Source organism: Protopterus annectens, chromosome 1.part1 (genome assembly GCF_019279795.1).
Source record: "Protopterus annectens isolate FY-2018-M chromosome 1.part1, PAN1.0, whole genome shotgun sequence".
Classification (NCBI taxonomy): domain Eukaryota; kingdom Metazoa; phylum Chordata; order Ceratodontiformes; family Protopteridae; genus Protopterus; species Protopterus annectens.
The window spans coordinates 296,767,291-296,791,640 of NC_056726.1; the positions used below are offsets into that span (position 1 = coordinate 296,767,291).

Sequence of the window (24,350 nt, forward strand, 5' to 3'; positions counted from 1 at the left end):
GGATGTACCATACACAAATGTAAGAGGGGGTTTGTCTCTAACATTTTTAGGAAACCTACCTGCTCAAATTCTTACTTGCACTGCAACAGTGGTCATCCTTGAATCCTGAAAAACAACTTTATTAAATGTCAGGTCATTAGATTGGCTAGAATTTTATCTGATGACTTACTGTTTGCAAAATAATTAGATAATTTGACTAGTATGTTTCTCCATAGGGGATACCCACCCCAGATGATAAGTAGAATTAAAAGTGAACTGTTACCAGGAGAAGGGACAGATATTCCCCTAACTTGGAAAGAAAGGAAGAAATACACAAAGCTAATGTTAACACCACTCGGAGTGTTAACAATTTCACCAGAGCTATGGTTTTGAGGTACAAATCCATTAGTAGTGATGTCAAGTCATCCCCAATAACTGGAGCATCTTTAAGATGGATACAAAATTGCTTGAATGCCTCAGTAGCACACCCTGCTCCACACATAAGAGGGGTTACAACTTAAAAAAACATTTTTGAATATTCAGGGAAAGCTTTTAGTAATAATGGTGGAGCTTGTCACTATTGTAGTTATATGCAGCGTGGGGACACCTACCCCATAACCTATAAAGGCAGACCTTTGCATTCTTCCTTTTGGGCTAATTGCGACTCTAAGGGTGTTGTATATATTGCTATCTGTGGCTCATGTTCCAGGTTTTATATAAGGAAGCCTGAACGTGCTTTACAAAAAGAGGGTCCATAAACATCTATACAATATCAGAAAGGACATGAAGAATGCTCTATACAAACGGACGATCAAAGACGGGGTCAAATTTAAATTCAGGGTGATTGACAAGGTTCACATCTCACCTAGAGGTGGTGATTGGGAGACTCAGAACACAGGGAGTTAGTATGGCAGCTATGTTTAAATGCCACTCAAAAGCCAGATTTAAATGATAACATTTCTGATACTAGTATTTTGAAAATTAAGCCTGCTCAACTTTGAATCACTGTTTTTCTTTTATTCAGTAATTTCTTCCACAAATAATTTACCAGTAAACTATTAATTTATTATTTTTTTAATTTATTTTTAATTACCATCTTCAATTAATTCTCAATTTTTTTATATATTTTTATACATTGCATATATTTTGATGAAATTATGATGGACGTATGAAGACAATTTTAATGTTGTGCACTTTCTCGTTATTCACTCTGTCAACTTGCATTTTAACTTGAATTACTTCATTTTAACTGCTTAATTATTTAATTATTTTATTTATAGGCACTATGTTTTGAGCTTTTTGACTGGTTAAATTTCTGTTTCAATTTTGACTGATCTGTTTCATACCCCATGCTCTGATGATGTCCGGATTCACTGGACGAAAGTGCTGAGCAGGGGTTTTCTTCTATGGTAATACACTCTGCACAAGTTTGGTTTTTGATTATTTTATAAGACACTGTTTACCACTTTAATCCTGGGCATGAGTCTTTGCAGTGTTTTTGTTTTTTGATTTTAAGAACTAAGCCAACATGGAAATGGATATAGGAGCTTTTACCAACAGGGATGACTGCAAGTAGGGGTATAGAAAATAGGTAAGAGGGGACTGGAATCTACTGGAAAAAAATAGCAATGAAACCAAGATATTGGTACTAAATAACTATGGATGGAAAGGTATTAGAGTGGGATGAGGCCAACTGGAAGTCTGGACTGCAGGTTAAAGCTGTGCTCCCTACCAGAGTTTGATAGAATATAGCAAAGTGAAATGGATAGGAGAATGCCAAGTAAAACACAGCTCTGGTTGAGTTTTTAGTTAAGTCTAAATCAGAAGATGCCACTAAAAATGGATAAATAATAAGGCATATAAAATATTGTATGATAATTATAAGAATCAATCAAAAGAATATAGAAAAGACTGAGAAGACAGACTTCAGATCTGTTGGATATCCAATTTGCAATCCAGTGAACAACAAAGAGGTTGACACTATGCTTGTCTAGTTTTTCAATAAGTCCAGCATGGGAAATAGTATCAAAAGCTTTGACCACGTCAAGATAATGAATGTGTTCAGAGTGACCACTGATCACAGCCTCTGTAACTTTTCCAAAGGAGCTTACTAGGTTCAGACTGAGTTGGGTCAGTTAAGTTCTCTATGTCTGTATAAATGAGTTCTACTGAGATATGTTCCACGACTTTGCATATAAGGCTGATGGGCCTATAATTACCTGGGGACTGCAGGGGGCCACCCTTGTTGCGTTGAGTCACAGTGGATGTTCTCCAGGCATCAGGCTGATGTTAAACAATTTAAGGAGAGACTGAAATAATACATGCTAGGCAGTGATGAGAATGCAGTCTGCAATGTTGTCTGGTTCCATGGAAGTATTATTATTTTAAGCCTTTAACAGATATTCTATGACTTGTTCTAATGTTATTTTAGAGGAACATACATTTTTAGGAATAGTGGGGGGCCACAAAGTGGCTAAGTGGGTAAATTTGCCTGCTAATATATTGGTTATATCCTAAGGAATCAGAGTGTGTAGTGTTATTATAGATGAGCACAGCACATTGTTTGACATGATTTCTTAATTTTCTGACATACCTGAAGCAAGAGTTTTAGTTTCCTATGGCATCTGTGTGTCTGCTTTAACTTTTCTAATCATGGTTGTAAGTTCCTTGTATGTTTCAGGGTGTCTTCGTGATGGGGGATGAGTGGAATTGCCTCTTAATCTTTCTTTATTTTCCTCCTTTTGTTGTACAGTTTGTGTGTATGGGAGTTCCTCTCAAGGGTTTCATTCTTCAAGTTACCATTATATTTAGGGCAGATAGGTACTGATTTTTGTAGTTGTTCAGGTGCTGTTATAAGTTGGAGGTAAATGCAAGAGTCCTCACAGCTGGGTCTATTTGCAAGGGATGTTTGGTAATTCTGCACACTTCTTTTAAAAGGTGAAGTAGCTTTGCCCTGCAAAGGTCCCTAAAAATGGTTTAATTTATTGATGGGATGGGACAACTATGCCTGACAGAGAAGACGACCAATTTATGGTCAGATTAAATCAGGGATGAGGAAATGCAGGGTAGGATTCATGTGGGATCTAGGTTGGTAGAGACCAGGTCAATGATGTTAGAGCCTCTGGTTGAAAGTTTAACAATTTGCTCCAGCATATTGGCATTAACAAATGATGACTCACAAAGGTTACCATAGTTACCATGCAGTGTGAGTAACACTTCTGAAAGAATACACAGCAAAGCACTGTGGCAGGGCTGCCTATGAATTCAGAAAGGTTACCTCGAGGTGTACACATCATGCACACATCATGGTAACCTTTATGAATCAAGGAAACACTGAGAATAATTTTTACATGTGTAAGTTTGCCAGTCAGTGCTTGGTTAATTCATGTCACCTAGCAATAAGGTATATGGTTTGGTAATCCTTACCTCAAACAGGTTATACGAATTTCCTTGATCCTCGAGGGACACTGATGGGCAATGAAGTAATAGTTTAATTTGTTAATGGTGATTTGGATCTCCAGGAACCCCAGGTTAGAGCCATGGGCAATTTGGTGTGATGTAATGGCGTTTCTAACAAATACAGGTACTCCGCCATAATTCCCCAAGGGTCTGAAGACACAATAAGCCTAAACCCTGGTACAGAGGGAGTGTTGCCATTGCACTGAAAACATGTCTCAGTAACTACATAAATATAATGCATTTGAGTTGCGGGAGGGCCTCAAGTTCTGGTATCTTTCTATTTAGACTCCTAACATTGAGTAATACCACTGTGATATTATTAAATTTGAGTCTGAGTCTGTTATATAGGAAAGTCCAGTAGGGAACTCTGCCTAAACAAGCAGCATGGGGACATAAAATGCTTTAGCCGGTATGCAAAAGCCCTGGTATGAGAGGTATAAGCCATCCCTAACAAACAGGAAGTCTTATGTACCATCTCATTCAAGTCTGACACTGGACCCCCTTAGAATGATGCAAATTATGTAGCCATTTGTTAAATCTAATTATCCTGTCTTGGTATCTTGGCATCATTCTTGGTGAATGCAGGATACTACTTAAGACCAGGGTCCTTCCTGCCTCTGTCACATGCATGGTAAGTTCCATCATGTCTTTCTGCATAGTTGTTTGTCTTTTCAGCTTTTCCCGGTTAGGGGTCACCACAGCTGAACTCTAGTCCACTAATGATTGGCAGTCGATTTTTATGGTGCTGAGTTGCCAGCCTGACGCCCAACCTTCAGCGAAGGCACGCCTATTCACGCATATCTTTCGGAGGCCACTCGACCGTGGGGAGGACATGCAGACTCCACACAGAAGGCACTCCAGCCGAGAATTAAACAGGAGAACCTCTTGCTGTGAGGTAACAATGCTAATGCTGTACCACCGTGGATACTTTTTTATTGAAAAACAAAATTATAGAATATACGAACAGAAAGAAGTCATGGTGACTGGACCTTTTTCCTTTGGTATATTCTGGGATTTACCACAGGCAAGCAGGTTGGGATGGCCAATCAGCATGCATGTTTTGGAATATTAATGGCTAGTCATTGTATAATTTTAGTTATGAGATTGTGAGAGCATGATTAATAGAGTTAACCACTCATTTGAGGTTGATAAAGAGGGATCAAGAGAGCAGGCCAGTGTCCATACTGTTGATGATTTATAAAAGGACAGTAAACCCAGCTCCTTTGGCATAGAGACATAAAGTCCAGACTAAACTCAGGCAACTTAAGTTCAGCAAGCAGCTTGGATACCTGCAGGGTAGATATGGAGAGACAGAGGAAATATGAGTTTTTACTCGCCTCAATTTGTGGTAAGTATAGTATAGCATGCTGAATGAGCAAATCATTCTTTGTAACCTTGCTGGAAAAATGGAATTCAGAATGGAGGCCAGTGTGAGACATTCAAAAAGGTATGGGCTAGCATCAGCACTTAGGCAGGGTGTGGACGCTTCTAAACCATGTCTAGGTGCAGCCAGTGGCATGTAAGGAGTTAAGCCATGACATAATAGAATATAGCTTCTAAGAAAATTCCAGCTGAAGATAGTATGGCGGCCAACATCTTTGCTGATCCTCTCCTCAGATGTGAAGTGGCTCATCACCAATGGGACCATGACATCTTCCTGTTTGAAAGGATGAAACCCATCTGTTAAAAGATTACATCCAAGATACTCTCTCCAAGATGTTGGGGCCCTTGGGAGGAAAGGAGTTATATGCAAGATGGGAATGTAAAAAGAAGCAGTAAAGATGCTTAGCCCATGCATTAGCCCATTCTGTTCTGCTAAAATTACACCATAAGCAAATAAAATTGAACACTACCGTGAATTAAATGAGAGAATAACCTAATTTCAAATAATTTAAGCTATAATAAAAAAATATCTAATGGACAATTGGATATGTCCTTGTTGCATTAAACCAAACTGAAGTAATTTGTTACATGATGCCTAAACTTACCTGATCTGCTATTAACTATTATAACTTCCTAAATTCAAATATAAGTCACACAAATACTGCATTCATTGACTCCCTCTGTTCTACTTTTCCCAATCTATCAATGTTTCTTTTGCACATTCTTCTGGATATTTCTTTTATATTTTCATTCTTTTTCTGTCATTCTTCTCTTTGAATCCCAAGAGCCTGTTTTTTTCCTCTGTTGCCTTTCCTGTTTCAAATCTATACCTTTTCATTAATTTCTTGTAATTTAATACTTATCTCAAATCTGTCACATTGTTATACTTTGATAATATCATATATATATATATATATATATATATATATATATATATATATATATATATACACACACACACACACACACACACACACACACACACAATTGTAAGAACAATTCGTTACATGTAATTTTGTAGTACATTTTGCATGTTTTACTTTCTGAATTTTGTTTCTTTTTTTTTTGTTTTAGTTTACATGTACATGTCAAGTTTATCTTACTCGACCTCAGCTGAAAAGCAGCAGTGTGTCAATTTGAAATATTTCATTTACAAAATGTAATAAAAATAAACACAATAAATAATATAATGCAAAACTTTCTTAAAATGCCCTGTTCCTGTATCTTGGAAAGTTCTTTTAAAAGACCGAAACAGTCTCCTAGCTGAAATTACAACCTCCTTCAAATAAGTAGGAAATTTATTTTCAAGGTCACAATGAAAAGAAAAATAAACCTAATATTAACTACCTACTCTTCTGGGCTCCTAAGGTTTGCCTCACCCCCTCCGTTCCTACCTGAGCCTCCATAGGAGAGGGGAATCCTCTTTACCCAATTCGAGTATGGAGGTCCACTAATAGCTTTTGCTTCCAGCAAGAATTTGGCTCCTCTCATTTCAATCTCCAATAAAATTTGTTGTTTCATCATTAACTCCCCAAGTACTAAACAATAATGTTACACATAAAAAAAGCTAACTAGCTTCCAATTAAACAGAACACTGCCTTCCTACTAGGATCATTCCTTTTCAGATTTCCTTGTCTAGACATTCTCACATCCCTTACTGCCAGACTCATAACCACCATATCCACTTAGAATCTCAGTGCACAGTCACAACCAGGACCTATTCCGATAACCCCAGAACTAAGTTACAGTGTACTAACCACAACTTCTCCCTCTTAGCACTCAGACCTTGGCAATCACTTCCATGCTATTTAAAATGCCTAATTAACTACTCTCACTTCCAATCCCAACTTTAATCATATTTAATCAAACAAAGCACGTATAACATTCAACCTACTTTAGTTATTCAAGATACTATTTCTCTATGTTGCCAATTCCACTTTTGAACTGAAATAAAATCTTGCATGTACTACAAATATACACCATTTGCGCTTAGCTACAATTGCAGTTGCTATAATCTATTAAATTGTCTGTATGTTATCTTTGCGTCTTTGTAATCATACAGGCATTATTGTTGACTGTTCGCTATTGTGTATTTGTATCTTCATAACTTTGTACCTTCCCAGGTTTGGCATGAAATTGATTCAGTTTGATCAGCACCCTACCCCAGTAAACATAATAAAAAAAAATAATAACAGTGAGGTAACAGTTTCAGATCAAGTAAGCAGAAGGGCTGGTTCATTTTAGGTATAGATATCAGTTTTATTCATTTCCAGGCTATTGATATATCACTTCCGTTGACTAACAGGTTTATGATATGAGTAATTCTTACAGTGATGCAATCAGCCCCTGTCTGAAGAAATGTAGGGTTAAAGAGTTATTGTTAGTAGATTCTTTGCATGGTAGATACCATGGAAGCTTTCTGATGGCTGTCACTGAGACAGCTGTGAATGAAAGTAGCCATTAGTGAAATTTAGGGAGGTCAGGTGAAGATGGTGGATGTAAAAGGAAGCTTGCAGTCTTCCTGGGGAGGGCTACAAGAAGTGTTTCAGCAGCGTAATAATAATAATTTCCATAGGAGTGGGAAATGGATGAATCATAAGGGACAAGAAGGCTGCAACAGGTTGCTTGGTATTGTCAGTCATTGTTTAGATCTTGCTGTAGAAACATTTTGCAGTTGAACAGTGTTTTCTAACGGTGTTCTAGATATCGCCATTAAACTAGCTGTACAGTGATATAACAGACTCTTCCTAAGAAGAGAAAGTGTTCATTGAATGATAGATGCTCACTAGTGTTTCAGTTTCTCAGAGAGTTTTCTTTTTCTTTAGGTTGGTAAAATATGCTTAGTGAGCCAGGTCACTCTGAGGACTGTGAGCCTTCTTTTACCTTCTAGTAAATGTTTATTTATTGGGTACATCCTACCACCTGTCTCAGGCACTTCTTCTCCATCATCTCTAGCTTCCTCAACTGCTCTGCTTTTACTGCCTCAGTTTTCTATACAATACAGCAGTATTGGTGCTTGGGAGTGCCTTCTGTGTGGAGTCTGCATGTCCTCCCCATGGTTGGGTAGTGTTCAAAAGACATGCGTGCGTAAATGGGCATGCCTTCATTGAAGGTTGGGCATCGAGCTGGCACCTTGGCGTTTCATAAAAATCTACTGCCAATCATTAGCAGACCGGAGTTCTACTGTGGCGACCCCTTACCGGGAAAAAGCCGAAAGACAAACAACAACAACAGTACTGGTTACACCACTGTTTTGTACACCTTACTTTTCAGCTTCTTTGGCATTCTTCTGTCATACACTACACTTAATACTCTATATTAGATGGCTGCAACCCCTTTGATTTTAGCTTTGACCTCCTCATCCAGGCTTCTCTTCGACTCACCCACCCCTCCCAGATACTTGAAGCTGTTAACCTGTTCCATTATTGTTCCTTCTATCTCAATTCTCAGACTCTTATGATTTCTCCTATTTGCTACCATTACCACTGTCTTATCTGTGCTCAGTTTCATCTCATGTGCCTTCAGTTTTATATTCCATTGCTCTGTTATTTGCTGAATTTCTTAGACCACATAATCTGCACACAACAACTTTGTTGATCTGTCCTCTTCAGCCTGTTTGCTAATGTAGTCTATCACCAGTGCAAACAGCACTGGGCTCAAACATGATCCCTAATGCACACCCAACCCCACAGGAACCCCTCAGGGAGAACGAACACTGTTCATACTTGAATCATTGGGTCTTTGTGCATAGCCTGCACTAATTCTACCAACGGTTCTGGGACTTCAAAGCACCACAGTGCTTCCCAAATCAGCTTTCTTGAGACCTTGTCATATGCTTTCTCCAAGTCCAGGAATGCCCTGCTGGGCTCTTTCCTCAACTCTAGCTACTTTTCAACTATCTGTCTCACTGCTAACATCAGGCTGGTTGTGCTGCATCCTGATCTGAATGCAAACAGCTTATTTCCTATCTTATTTTGTGCTACTCCAGATATTCATTTATCAACCCCCCCTCTCTGGAATTTTCATGCAGCATTACAGGAATTTGATGCCTCTGTACTGTCCATGCTTGTGGATGCCCCCCTTGTTTATTTATTTTATTTATTTGTCTTTGTTTACCGGGAAAGTCCAACTGGGTTATAACCATTTTCAGCAGAAGCCCAGGGAGAAAAGCTCTATTTGCTTACATTGCATTATACTAAATTCCAGTAAAAACACAATGTAGTTACATTTCTATTTACATTTATACACATGCAGTAGTTACATTTATACATTCTAAGATTTTACAGACGTGGAAGTTACTGAAGAGAAAGTACACGTGTAACTTAGTGGGTTGTACAGGCAGCAGTTATGTATAGAAATTCTTTTATCATTACAGAGAAAGGTTGAGAGTATTTTCTAAGAAGAGTATTTGGAGAGTATAATAAGGTTAGCACAAAGTCTTAACCTTGTGATGATCATGGGCAGGACCAGCATTGGTTAAGTTGTTGTTTAAGCAGTGGTTTGGAGCAGTTGTTACTGTACACCGGTATTAGTATCTCGGATATGCCTTTCCATACTGTTATGAGTACCCTCAGGAGCCATTTCTCCCCTATCTCACCCAGCATTGTTACCATATCTGCTGTGACCTCATTTGTGCCTGCTGCTTTCCCTGACTTCATTTTCCTTACTGCTGTTCTTATTTCTTCTATGGTGGGCTTTTCCTCTTCTTTCATTGTAGGCTTTGTCTGAGCAGTACAGCTTCTGTGGTCTTTGCTTCATTCAGAAACTGCTGGAAGTGCTGCCTCCATCTGCCTTTGATGTCCTGCAGACTGGTGAGCTGAGCTTGCTGTTACCAGCATTCCTTATGAAGGCTGTTTGACTAGCTTCTTTATCCCTCTGTCTTTGACTTGCACCCTGATAGAGTTTTTATTCTGTCATCTGCTGCTAACTCACTTTCCTGAAGTTGGTAGAGTGCCTCTGCTGCCCTGTTCTTTGCTGTTGCAACTCTTCTCTTAGCCATTTTGTTAGCCATCCAGCATTCCTTTGCAGCCTGCAAGGCTTAGAGATGTCACTAAGTATCCCAGCCCTAATCCAGATACAGTTACAACCTCGTAGTTGCTCACTGTTGAGCTCTCTTTACATGTCTTCATAGAGAAAGGCCCTGGCATTGAGCAGCATTTTACCATAATCAAGAAGGGTGCTCAGATTCAAGGAAAAAATAATTTACTTAAAAATATGCTAGAAAATTATCATTCTTGGGGGATCCAATATGTGTCTGTATGGGATGAAATGATAATGCAGCCACCTCCTTTGCCAGGGATGGCCTGCAGCTTTTACTTCTTGATTTTTGCATACTAGTTAACATTTGTGCTTGTCCCATAGTGCCTTTTTAGACAGAGTCCACCTCATAAACATCCCAGTACAGTAAACTCCAATCTGGGTAATATCAGGGTAGTGCTGCTGAATGCCAGAAACCTAAATAACAAAATTTCTGACCTTGAAATCTTCCCTAACCTTGAGGACATCAGCATTTGTGTAATTACAGAAACCTGGTTCAGTTGTAGTAAAAGTACTTCCTGTATTCCAGTGTACAATGTCCATGATGCATTCAGATCCACTGGCAACTGTGAGGGAATATGTGTATTTATTCATACCATTTCTCACAAGATTTCACATGATAGACATCTGGAACTGGTTGAAACCCTAGTTCAACTCAACAGCATTAGTTATCACATTATAGCCAATAATAGATGCCCATCTATGACTCTGAGCATGCAGAATACCTTAACTAGTTAGAAACATTAGCAGTCGAAACAAATACCTTTCTTATGGGTGTACTCATCTAGCCACACATAAAATGACAAACATTTGCTACAGACAATAAGTATGCCCTGAGATTTTTGGATTTTGTAAATGCTAATGCACTTGACAAAATTGTACCCTACCCACCAGAGGTGTTAACCTTCTTGATTTTGTTCTTAAAAACATCTCTCCCAATTGCACTAACCCACTTCCCTAGTCAAATATGATCATCTTCCTGTGATCTCTTTGAAAGCCTGGTGTGTGGACAGTGATAACATGTCTATATTCTGGGATTACTCCAAGACCAATTACTTATTATTTAGTGATCATGATAATTACAAATGGTATAGCTTCTCAACAAATCTCATAACTGAGGCTGACGCATAATACTCAGAATGTTACTCCTTCTTGGATAGATGCATTGAGGCACGTAAGCATAATAACAAGTTTAGAACTAAACCCATATGATGGAACTATTATTTTATTTATTTATTTAACATTATTTATTTTATTACATCAAAAACTCTGTAATAAAAAGAAAAAGGTCCTGGCCATTACTAAAAGATGTTCATGTCATTATTACAGAAGAGATTTAAAATTGGTAAGTCTCTTATGATTACCATTAGGAAATGGAAGGCCAACTATGAATTTAGGATTGCAAAAAGACAACCGGAAGGCCTGCTTCAGATAAAAGATTAGAAGTAATTAAAAACTACAAGTCTTCACCATTAAACTTTATTCCTCTGACACCTCTGCAATAAGTATTCCAGGTAGGATAAATAAATCAACACATAAAATACAAAATACATGCAAAAAAGGAAACTGTCAGTAGTAACTAACAACATATAAAAATACTTTCTAGTTACAAGCATTATCAAGTCAAAATAAGACTGAAGTATTAATTTTAAGAATACAAGTACTTTTCTTGCATAATAAAAAACACTTTTTAAAGTACCCCCATATCTAGTGTTCCAGTACACCTGTTTTAAAATTAAAGTTTTAAAAACATCTACTCTGCCAGTATGATGTTGCATAAAATGTGCATCTAAACGACTATTTCCATCCGTGTATCACTTTGATTTCCCATATATGAAACGGAGCAACCTCATTAAACCCTACCTCCAGAACTCTTCAATCACCTGATAAATTTCTCCTACGAATCAACAAATCAAACTACTCAGCTATAGCTTATCTCTTCTCAACATATGTCTCCAAAATTTGGAATGACACGCCTCTCACTCAGAGATAACAACTGCATCTGGCCACCTGCAAAATACAGATAAAAACTTAGCCAACTAACAAATGGCTCTACCAGTGTCCTACTTCAGGATAACATATCAATCGCTATAGTAAAAATGTAAGTAGCAGTCAATACTAAAAGTTCATAGGTTCATAGGTTCGTACTAGGCTATCTGCCCTAGGGCATTTATAAGCCTAGCCAGAGTGTGTGTGGCTTTCACCACCTCTTAGGATGAGAATACTACGCCCATTTAGGGTTTAGTTTACTGTGCCTCTGTCTAGTAGTGACACAGAGATAACCCCTGGGGTAAACCTACGAGCTCCCATCCACTCGTCAAGATTTCTCTTGAATAGAATTAGTGAGGGGCTCTGCCTAACATGGATAGAGATTCTGTTCCAGAGTGTAGGGAGCCTCTGGGTTATGAATCTGTCCCTCCAGCATGTCCTATTTATTTCTGTGTTGAGGTTTAAGTCTCTTGCTCTCATGGCTCTGATGGATTTGGATTTTCTGAGGTGGAGCATGTCCATTAATTCCGGATTGGACATGGCCTTGTACATCAGGCACAGATCACCTCTGAGTAGGTGGTATGCGACTGAATAGAGCTGGAGTTTTTTCAGTCGGGCAGCATATGACATATGTTTAAGACCCTTTATCCTCTTGGTGAGGAACTTTTGGGGTCTTTCCAACTGCTGCAGGTGTCGGGTAAGATACATCCCAAATGGGGCATTGTACTCAATCATTGGCCTGATAAGAGAAGAGTACAGGGGCACAATGACCTCTCTTGATCTAGATGTGAAACCCTTCATGATTAGGTGGGCAATATAGAAGGTCTTCATAACCACTTTGGCAATGTGAGTGTCAAATGAGAGGTTACTGTCAACCTGGGTCCCTAGGTCCCTGATTACCTCTTCCGTTCTTAATGGATTACCACCTATGTGGTAATTTGTGGGTACCTTGTTTTTCCCAAAGGGTATGACTATACATTTTTTGGCGTTCAGCTTAAGGCCATGGCTCTGGCACCAATTATCAGTTTCTATGAGGCCTCTCTGAAGGATGCTTGTGTCCGCTGGAGTATCAATTATGGCACCCAGTTTGCAGTCATCTGCGAACTTTGTCAGCCACAATCCTCCTATGTTTGCCTGTACCTCGGAAAAATAAATGCCGAACAAGAGGGGTCCCAGGACTGAGCCCTGTGGGACACCGCTTGTGACTGGCTTAGAGTCTGACATAGCTCCAGCAACTCTGACCCTGTGGGTTCTGTCCTTGAGCCAGTTTGCAACCCATCTTGTGACATATGGGTTTACATTTAAGCTGGTGAGTTTGTCTATGATGCCCGAGTGGGGTATTGTGTCAAAGGCTTTAGCAAGGTCAAGGTAGGCTGTGTGAACTGCCTTACCCTCATCAATGGCCTTAGTGACTGTTTCAAAAAAGTTGACCAAGTTCAAAAGGCAGGATCTGCCCTTGACAAAGCCAAATTGGGTAGGATCCAATGTCTGTAGGTCCCCAATGTCTTTATTTATGAGTTCCATAATGATCCTCTCCATAGCTTTGCAGACCAGGCTCGTCAAGCTTATGGGGCGGTAATTTCCAGGGTCCGTAGAAGCACCGCCTTTGTGAAGTGGGACCACTGTTGCCGTACGCCACTCTTTGGGTACGTATCCTGTAGTAAGGCTAAGATTAAACAGCAGCCTTATTTGTGGGTTTAGTTCCTCTTGGAGTTCATGTAGCACACAGCCCGGGACACCGTCCGGTCCTATTGATGCTGTGTTTTTAGCTTTAGAGAGGGCAGCTCTCACCTGGGCATCTGAGATGTTAGGGAGGTTACACTCTGCTTGGGATGGTTATTTCTCCTTTTAGGGGAGAGGGGGAGGAGAAATTTGCACTGAACCTGTCTGCCAGAATGTTGGCAATGTCAGTGGGTTCAGTGTATTTTGTGTCATTTTGGACTAACTCTGAGCATATCTGGGAGTTTCCACCCAGGTTTCTAACATAGCTAAAGAAGGCATTGTGATTGTCTTTTGTGTCTTTTGCGATTTTTCTCTCAAAGTTGGCCTTGGATGATTTTATGAGTGATCGTGGTTTTTTGCTAGTACTGATCAGAGATGCCTTCCCTTTTAGGGATTTTGCTCTGTCATGTAGTAGCTTCCTCCTCCTGTTGTAAAGTTTGTTTATGGCTGGGGTCCACCAGACCGGGCGCCTGCCTTTGGGGGAATGGGTCTTGGTTTTATTTGGGATTGCATGATACATGCATTCTTGAAGGTGCCCGTAGAAGGCATTTGTAAAGGATTCAGCAGTGTGGGTTGTGATTTCCACTGGCCCAGGGGCCTTGAAGGATACCACTTCAGTCTTAAGAAGTGTGAAGTTGGCTTTTGAGAAGTTCTTCACTGTGGTCTTTTGTGCAGGGGGTGGGGGCGGGATGTGAATTTCCAGTGAGATTAATTTATGGTCTGATCTTACCAAAGAGGGATATACTTCCGGTGTGGAGCATTTTGTCCCCATGTTTGTGATGATCAGGTCTAGTATATTGTCTCCTCTTGTGGGAATGGTGACTAGTTGTTCCATCGCATTTGAGTTCATGAATTCTAGGAACCTTTGGGCTAGGGTGTTGGGGCTTGAGTAATGTTCCCAGTCTATGTTTGGGTAGTTGAAGTCTCCCAATATGATGGTATTTGGAGAGACATTCATACTCTCCAGTGTCTTCAGGAAGGCTGTGTGGGGTTCCTGAGTTTAAGAGGGTGGTCTGCAGCATGCTACAAACTGTAAGGCAGTTTTGCCTATGGTTAGTTGCACCTGGATGGTCTCCGATGCTTCGTGTGTTGCCACTAACCTGGAGGTGTGTGTATCTTTGATGAATATGGATACTCCCCCTCCTTTTGTGGTTCGGTCCAAGTTTTGGGGCCAGAAAGCATGATATGAGGTAAAACCTGATAGTGCTGGGGTGCTCTCAGGAGCCTTGAACCAGGTTTCAGTCACTGCACAGACATCGATGTTCTCCATACTGAGGAGGGCCTCGAGGGTGTGCATCTTGAGGTTTAGACTTCTGGCATTGAGCAGCATTACCCTTAGTTTTTTTCCACTTGTGTTTTCTAGGGAGGTAGGTTTGTCATTTGAGCCTTGCCTAAAAAAGGCACTATGGGGGTGGCAAGAGCCTTGGCCAGTATCCGGAAGCCCAGGGGTGACAGGTGCAAGCCAGCAAGCCATCCCTTGTGAAACAGCGTGGCTTGTCAAGCATGTCATCCCAAGTAGACAGACATTGGATCCCCTTAGAATGACACCAGTAATTAAGCCAATTGTTAAAACTGATCATTTTGTCTTTGTACTGTGGCATCATTCTTGGTGAGGGTAAGATGCTGCTCAGGGTCAGGGTCATACCAGCCTGGGCTACATAATCAGAGAGCTCCTCTATGTCTCTTTTCATGTAGTCCAGGGAGGTACGTCTCAGGTCGTTCACACCGGCATGTACAATGACTGAGTCATATTTGTACTTGCTGTGGAGTGACCTGAGTGCTTGTGTTATGTGGCGGATTCTAGCTCCCGACAGGCAGCTTACTGTGACCTTTACCTTGTTCAGTCTGGTGAGCGGGACGTCAGTGTGTCTGACTATGGAGTCACCTATTACAAGTGTGTCTGGCATGTTGTTTGGCCTTAAGGGCTGTGACTGTTTAGCACACTGACTTTGTGAACTATGTGTTGCATGTGCTATGTCTTGAGGTGGCGGTTGCTTGGGTGTCTGCTTTGGAGGCCTCTGTTGTTTTGGTAGATTTTTAATCAGCGCCACCGAGTATGTTTTTGTGTGTTTATGTGTTTGGTTTGCAGTTGTGATAGTTCTATGTGAGACTGGGTTTGTGGTGTGTGTGGTTACCTTCTCCTCCTGACTGGTCTTGCCAGTACTGAATTGAGAGAGCTCAGCCTCCAGTTTGGCTATATAGTTGCATCTCTTGCATATATTTGTATTTGTTGGGAGGAGGAGAGGGTTGTCTGTGTACATGAGGCAATTGTAACATTGCCTCAAGATTCCCAGATTCACCAGCTGAACAGGAGAGGATGCCAGCAACTGACCCTTCGACATGCTAGAAATAGTGAAAAAGATTGCTGTGTAACTGAGTCAGAAAGGACCTATAGGGAAATGGGTACTCAAGGAAATTTAGGTGAATGAAGTACTTTGTTTTGTTTAAGAGTGCTTTACCTGTATAAAAAATGCTTTAGGAGCAAGTGCTGAGCTTTTCAGATTGAGTATAGGCTGTTTAGATTGCAAGTTGAGCAGTTCTAAGGGAAAAATTGAAGAGCAGACTTTACGGAGCCAGAAATAGTTTAAACTTGATTAACCACGTGCTAAAGCACTCAAAAACAGGCTTTATAGCAGGGGGTTGAAAAGAGCCAGGAATTGCCAATAAACTACAAGTTGCTGGGCTGGAACCACTCCTCTAGGGACAAATAGGTTGCTCAGTGCTCGCCACTCCCACTGGTGAACAAAGAAGCTTCCTCTTATCCAAATAAGGATATGGATAGCACAGGAACTAAGACAAATCCCAGAGATCAGCAAAATCTGAAGACTGGACTATTCTAGTTCAGAAAAGCTGGAAAACAAGGATATTTTTTGTTTTTTTCTTTTTTTACAGAGACAGAAGAAAAAGATACAGTAGCAAACAGTAAATGCTATAAAACGGCTAGCGCACTTGAGTGTGTTAGCCTAACAGTTAAATTAAACAAAAATAACTTTTTAAAGTGCTAACAGTTTAAAATCTACACAGGTACAGTAAAAACAATATGCAGAGCTGTTTTTTAGGCGAAATGCAGTCGAGATGCAGTAATTAAAGCGAAAGCCAGAAAAAATACTTAAAAACCCAGGAAAGTCACTCTTTCACTCTCTGCTGCTTGTAGAACTCTGCAGGACACCACGAGGAGCTGTGCTGAGTCTTTTACAAGTGAAAAAGCATGCAAAAATGGGCTTTACAGCAGGGGGTTGAAAAGAGCCAGGAATAATTTCTTTATACTGCCTACCATCCAAAAATACCAGCACTCTACATTTCTGTAAGTTGTTCCTCCACTCACTAATAATTACATTCTTCTTCCCCCTCCCATACTTAACAGTAACACAATAAAATTTATAAGCACTGCAATTTGATCTAAAACTTACAACCTGTGCTAGATTTAAAACTGTCTATGAAATCCTGAATTATTTTTTAAAATTTTCTCTAATGTTATGAAAGTTATTGGACACAGATACTTGTTTTTAATCTCTGTCTCACTGTATTTATTGTAATGTTGTCACTGTTTTCAAAACTAAATGTGGAGCTTTTCTCCCTGGAGGTCCACTAAAAAGGGATATTTATCCCCCCGTCAGACTGTCCTAGTAAGCAGAGACAATACAAAAATAAATAAATAAATAACGCCTTAAATGCAGCATTGTCCAGGAACAGGAAAATTCTTGGTTCCTGGCAAGTGCGGGTCTTCGCACAGTTTGTAATAAAAATGACTTCAGACAGATAGTTTTAGACAGAGTTCTCAAATGTAAATATAGTGAACTTGTCACACCTGTAAGTGGCAAGTCATTTTAAGAGCATGCATTCACCTAAAAGTATGATTCACAATCAATTTAACTACAGAATCATGTGAAACTAACATGAGGGCTCTGTATTTCCAGAGATTAGATTCTGAAAAAATGAGGTTGTAGGAAAATTAAGCGAAACATGGGTGAAGGCATTGTGGGTGAATAACGGAAATAAATATAAATTGTTATCTCAGATGCAACATACCTTTGTATGGTACAAATATGGCAATTAAAAACAAAAAAAAAACATGCTGTGGATTTCATATGAGGTGATATCAGAGGTTACAGAAATATGTAGCATTTAGGAAGTATAAGGAACCAATAACCAATTAAGTTAGTCAAAGGCAATGTAAAAGAAACAGAGAACTAGAGTAAAGAAACCACTGCCAATTCACTCAAGAAATGATTCTTCTTCTTACTGGTATCACATTAGCACTGCTGTGTTCTGCTACAGTTAGTGTGCTAGATGCACTGAATTAAGCTCCTACCCTGCATAATTACTGTCATGCATGTTTTGGAGGTGTAGCACAGTATGAACCAGGTGTGGGACTACTGCATTTGAACACATCTCTACTGGTAAGTATAGCAGGGTAGTGCTAAATGATTCTGAAATATAGACTATTCACTAAATACACCATTCACAGTGTACACCACCCATCAATAATATTTATTCCAGGATTCTTTACTACAAATAAAGCAATTTATGTTACTCAGTCTGCGTACTGAAGAGCTCACCGTACATCAATGAAAATCCAGCCAGTAGCCTTCCTGCTACACACCAACTTGAAATTAGCTCTGAAACATTAGCAACACAGAAAGATTTGTTGAACTCTTGCACGGAAGTATCCCACAGGTCCCACATTGCTTAGCTACTAAGCTATCTATGCAGAGTAGTGTATGTGTACTTAGTATCACGAATGGCACTTAAAACACAGAGGGATGGCTTTATATCCAAATTCCCCTGCATCCCAAATGGCAACTGCCAAAGCACAGGTATGGGTATAAATTAAGTCATTCTGATGTTCCATTGTCCCTTTCTGTTAGTTTTTTCAAAACAAACTGAATCCATATCTTGTGTTAAAGTGATTTCTCACTTTTCTTACCTTCACGGCTTTTTCATTGTTTTAATGCCTACTTTTGTGGTTTCCCCATAATCATTTCATGGTTTGCAATCATTTTCCCCTTCTTTATGTTATTTTTCATTGCATGATGCCCCCCCCCCCCCCATATAACTCTCTGTGGAATGCCTTCTGACCTTTGATGTCATTAAGGTATTGCAGTACAGCTGTCAGTTCAGTGCATGAAAACAATTCTGAGAACTGGGGTGTTGTTTCTAGTGACAGCAGTGATATCCAATATTAATTTAACGTCTGTTACTAGAATTCTAAATCCTTAAAAGGATTACCCTTATCTGAGTTCATCAGGAAGTTCAAATCTCAGTGATGTTGTGTTGTCTTCTCCATACCATAGTGAAATCACGAACAGTATGTGTTCTTCTAGGATACAATGAATTTCTTTTGCTGATGATTACTTAAAAAATAAATTAATTAATATATATATATATATATATATATATATATATATATATATATATATATGTGTGTGTGTGTGTGTGTGTGTGTGTGTGGATTCATGTCATTTAACTGAAAGTTAATTTCATCGAAACTAATTTGGTCAGACCCATTTGATCAAAAATTTATTTAATTGAAAATGTATTTCACTGAAAACTCACTTCATTGAAAACAGTGTTTTTGTAGGGAAGCAAGCCCCCATGTACCCACCCCCCATGTAGGAGGCTTTGCCACTCACTACCCTTATTTATGTATACAACTTAATAGTCACACAGCCTTTAAGAAAAGAAAAATACACCACACTCTGAATAGGTGCTGGAAGAAAAACACAACAGTCTACAAATCTGACAACATGATGCTGCATATTGCAGTCCACAGAGAATCTGCTAGACTCCCCACCATAATAACTCCTGCGATAATTAGTGACACCATCAGATACTTTGTATGGACCTCTACACTTTTCAACAAGATGAATTGTTATGACATGAACTATCTGTATATATATATATATATATATATATATGTATACATATATATATATATATATATATATATATATATATATATGTGTGTGTGTGTGTGTGTGTGTGTGTGTGTGTGTGTGTGTGTAGTGGCTGCATCACTTTCATCTGTGGTCATACTCACAGTTATCATAAATTAGTTATGAATATGAAATTAGGAATGAACACTGTAATGATCTTCATGGAAACTATGACACATATCACACACACACACACACACACACACACACACACACACACACACACACACACACACACACATTTTGGTGCATTATTTATTTATTTATTTTGAAGAAAATGCAGTATAAAACCCATTGTAATACTGATTAGATTGCAAAACAGAATACAAATACATTTACATTGATTTTATCTTGTCAAACTGGAAATCTGGGAGAAAAATTAAGAGCAAGTCTTTTAAAAGAAGCCTGCCTGCCATGCTTCAAACTCTTCAGCTTTTCTCTAGCATTCCTTACCTTACATGGCATCATATTGGAGGGCAGAGTTTTACAGAAAAACAAGTTTCAGAATGCCAACATAAGCTTTGTCATGACAATTTTACTTAGGAAATAAATAATCCCACCAAAGAAAACACACTAAGTGATACTGCTATCACAATACAAGCAGGACAGCGCTAGAGCACTTTAAAAAATGTGACAAATCATTTTAACAAAAAGGGATAAATAATAATAATAATAACATCAGTAATAACTATATAAAATAACTATTTCCAGTGAAGAGCACAGTTCCTCATGAATAAATGAATAACTTAATAAAATAACCTTCAAAATACATGTCATTATATTGTGAACTACAGGACTAGTATTCTAAGGTTTCACATAGGCCTTAAACTTTATAAACCAATAACTCATTTATAAAATAGTAAAATAAGCTAAGCAACAGTTAAGTGATAACTACAACTGAAAATGAAATAAAAACACTGACTGAGAAAATGAACAAACAGTTAATTGATTTAGCACTTTCATCTCATTCAGTACATGACTTCTTCAGAATAAGTCTTGTATTTGTGTAAGACAAAAGGGCTAAATCCTCTCCCATCATAAAGAATATACACTACCCTTGTCCAGGGTGTTTTCATTTCTGACCTTTGAAACAGCTATGAACGTATTCCTACAGAAGATATATACCATGATGCTTAAAGGTGCCTAGCACTGGCTGTCAGTATCACATTTAAGTGTTCAGTGGTACTTTACCAAAGCTAAGGCCTCTCTGAAACTCTGTGACCTCTGTGTGTGTAATATCACCAGTACAGTGAGTTGTGTCTCACACAGCCTCCTACATGGTAAGTAACACACTAGGTTTACTGACGTCATGTCTTGTTATGCTTTTTCTAAGGCTTTAACATCAACTGCCTAATCACTTCTTACAGTCTCTACATACTCCATTCGGGCTGGTAAAGGAACCTTTGGTGCATTTGTTCAGAACTATCAGTTAGTCTCTATACCCTTTCCTTAAAGCTCACCATATCCAACTTCTCTTTTAATAAGGAGCTTAGAATTCCACTTACCTATTTCCATAGAGCTCATCAGTCTAACTCCTCTTTTAAGAAGGATCTTAAAACTCTACATAGCCAGCTCTGTAAAGCTCAATATAACCAACTCCCCTTTTAAGAAATAGCTTGGAGAGTTTTATTGGGGGGGGGGGGGGTGGCACTGCTGCATGTGTTTAGCAGGGAGAAATTATGTTAATGCTACCTGTCCCCGACTTTAGTACCTCTTTCGCTCTACAGTTAGTGTCTTGAGCCTCTGGGTTCTAATATTATGCCTAAAAGCTATAGTTTATGCAAGTTGAAATTATTCATAAAGTTATGTCTGTTAGTACTGCTACCATAATACAGTCATGCACAAGTGTTTCCTAGGAAAATTCAGTTCTGCCCCACTATCTTATGTTTGAGTGTGATCCAACAGTTAGACCCTCGGATTTCCACTTTGCTTCTTTTGCAAGCTTATTTTACTTATATCTGTTCTGCTTGCAGTTTTATGTTTGATCTATTAGTCTTACTGTATATCTTGTCTAGAGCCCTGATCTCCCTAAGTATCACCTCAGGCCTAACCTTTTTGGCATATAATGGAACAACTGTATTATCAAAATACAAAGAAAGATCTCTGCTTACATTAGACTAACTGCCCTCATGGGCCATCTTAAACCTAGCCAGTTATCACATGTGAGAATCGAACCCTGGACCTTGCGTCTGTAAGGTAAACACCTTAACCATTATGCCAGCTTCATGACAATTTACACCATGTGGTTCTACAATAAAAGCATTTCAAACGTTACTGCATTAAATAGCAGTGCTTACTATAATGATAGGAAGATTTGCATTCTCTCTTTTTGTGACTGCAGAATAAAGGTAATTCAATGGATTTACTGGCTACCAAAACAGCTCCATGTTACCTTAGGTGGTACAGTGTAATCATTTGGTTATGGTGTCAGACATTGAAAATGAGTGATTTTGTTGCCTTGTATTACTATGTTGCTATAAAATCCATATTTTGCTAATAGTGCTAGGCTACAATTTCTCTGTTGGACTTCATGCTGGGGAGCAAGGACTTACTGCCCAGTTTTGTAACCATATTGACATTAGCAAGGAGAACATTCTAATTAAGTACACAACACTGTGAGGTCTGGATTAGTATCCATTGTGAAATATGTTCCAAAATCCCTCTAACTGCTAGAGAATCTGTCGAATCATCATTTTTTTACATTGAAACAACACTACAAAGAGATGTTAAGCCATTTATTTAGTGGTGACATGGCACTATCATTTAATTATGACCTGAAATCCCTTGCATTGCGAAGGAATAAGAAAAAGACTGTTTATAACACTATCAAATATTAATTTTAAACAGACTTGCATAGCTACAGAGATTAAAAGTGCCTTTGTCTACTCTTTGCTCATATGCTCTCTTGCATATTTTCTTGTGCACAATGCATTTGTCTAACATTGTTTGACACTCCAAAACTTCTAATTCATTTCTTGTTTTCGAAGACACCACAGCTACAGCAACAGAAATAATAATACAGTATTTTCAACATCAGTACATTTATTTTCTGACATCTATAGCTTTTTCTCAATTTTCAACAGCAGTGCATTCATTTTCTGACTTGTATAACTTTTTCTTAGCAATCAGCTTTTCACTGTGTTCACATTTTAGTGCCTGAAAAGTTGTGTATAAATGAAGCTCAGTGACTTGATCCACTCAAACTATATCCAGTCACATGTTGTGTATACCCACCCCCTTTCCCTTGCTAGAAATGAGCTCTCGGTCTTGTAACTGTCAACCAGAGAAGTATATTTTAGTAAATCACAGTCACAACCAATGGGGTAAAAGAACCAGGAGGGTTTATTCTAAAAGGCCAGGCAATATTACTTTGTGTTTTATGCCATACTGATTCTTCCGATGCACCTGAAGTCTTTGAAAAATCCTAATAAACTTAACATTTAGTGCATATAAAACTCTTAAAAGATGCTGGCAAGCTTTCAGCAAAGCATCTAACTGCAAAATTGTTCATATGACCCAAGATGCAAAATGCAACACTTTATCATTAGTAATTTGATATCCTGATCAATTTAGTATCAGTAAAGTGTTTTTATTTATTTATTTGTTTTGTTGTTGTCTGTCTCTCTGTCTATTCTTTGTCTGTAAAATATAGTGTGTTCACTGTTTAACTATTTTAATTACCATAATTTAAATTAATAGTGCATTCAACATCAGTCACTAGATCAAATGCCTGTGTAGACAGGGTTGCTTTTGAACCCTGTGGTTCCCATTTCACTATGCTGTTCAGATATATTTATACATATTTAAGTTGTGAATGAACTTTTCGAAGTATTAAAGGCATTTTGATAAAGAGTGTGATGCAATACAGAAAAACACAATAGCAAAAAGTGATGATATTATTAAATAATCAAAGTGAATGTCTAAAATGTTTTGGTTTGCCCAAAGATGAAACAGTGTAACTTATTAAGCTAACGTGAAATTAAAAAAAGACATAGTTATTTAATTTACAACAATAAGATGTTCTGAATAAATCACAAAATGAGTTTTAGAGAACAAGAATAAAACCAAGAACTGTTCAATTCAGAAAACTCAGCCTAATATTTAACCTTGATAATTTACCAAGCTTTTAATCAGAAGCTCAATGCAAAACCTCTGGAGTACATAGAATGCATAAGGTGTTTCTCCTGGCAGTAAACTCACACTGAAAGCAATGCAGAGATGTACAGTATTACTGCTGTCATATTACCACATCGCTGATAATTACATTAAGAAATGAAATACCTGTCTCTTCTTCAGTGCAGTAATCTTTCCAGGCTGCCAGTCTCGCTTCTCGTGAGTTGTTGCATGAAGCCTGACATTCTACAAGCTGACAGTTCAATCTAGTTCCCCAAGTCCATCCCCACCCCCAAGAACAGACTGTAATCCTGACATGTGGGATAAAATTCCCAAACCTACTGCGTTTCCATCTGCTTGAAAAAAAAGAAAGAGAGAGAGAGAGAGAGAGAGAGAGAAAAGAATATCGGCCAGAACAGAAAATTAGATCTTTACATCTCTCAGAAGCAATCAGCAAACCTTGAAGTACACAGCCCAGCTATGCTCCCGCTCTTGCTATTAGCCTCTGTTTATCTCCAGCAGTGCATATTTGTGTGTATATGTGTGTGTACAGATTTCTGCCTCTCACTCTCTTACTTGCTGTATTTTTCTTTCTCTTTCTCTCTCACTGCATTAGCAATAGGACTAATAGATATATTTACCTCGCATCTTACATAAACAATATTTGCAAATTAACACCCAATGGCGTGCAGAATAAAAGTATATGCTACTACTTGGGCTTGGTGATGGAAC

General features: G+C 38.7%; 1 protein-coding gene across 1 annotated transcript in view; it reads right to left on the reverse strand.

The window, feature by feature from the left end:
- GSG1 (germ cell associated 1) overlaps nucleotides 1–24,110 on the reverse strand; it is a 993,143-nt gene extending 969,033 nt beyond the window's left edge. The window contains exon 1 of the mRNA XM_044074607.1: nucleotides 23,787–24,110. The gene's annotated coding sequence lies outside the window, so the exon portion shown is untranslated. The remainder of the gene's footprint in view (nucleotides 1–23,786) is intronic.
- Between the last annotated feature and the right edge of the window lie 240 nt (nucleotides 24,111–24,350).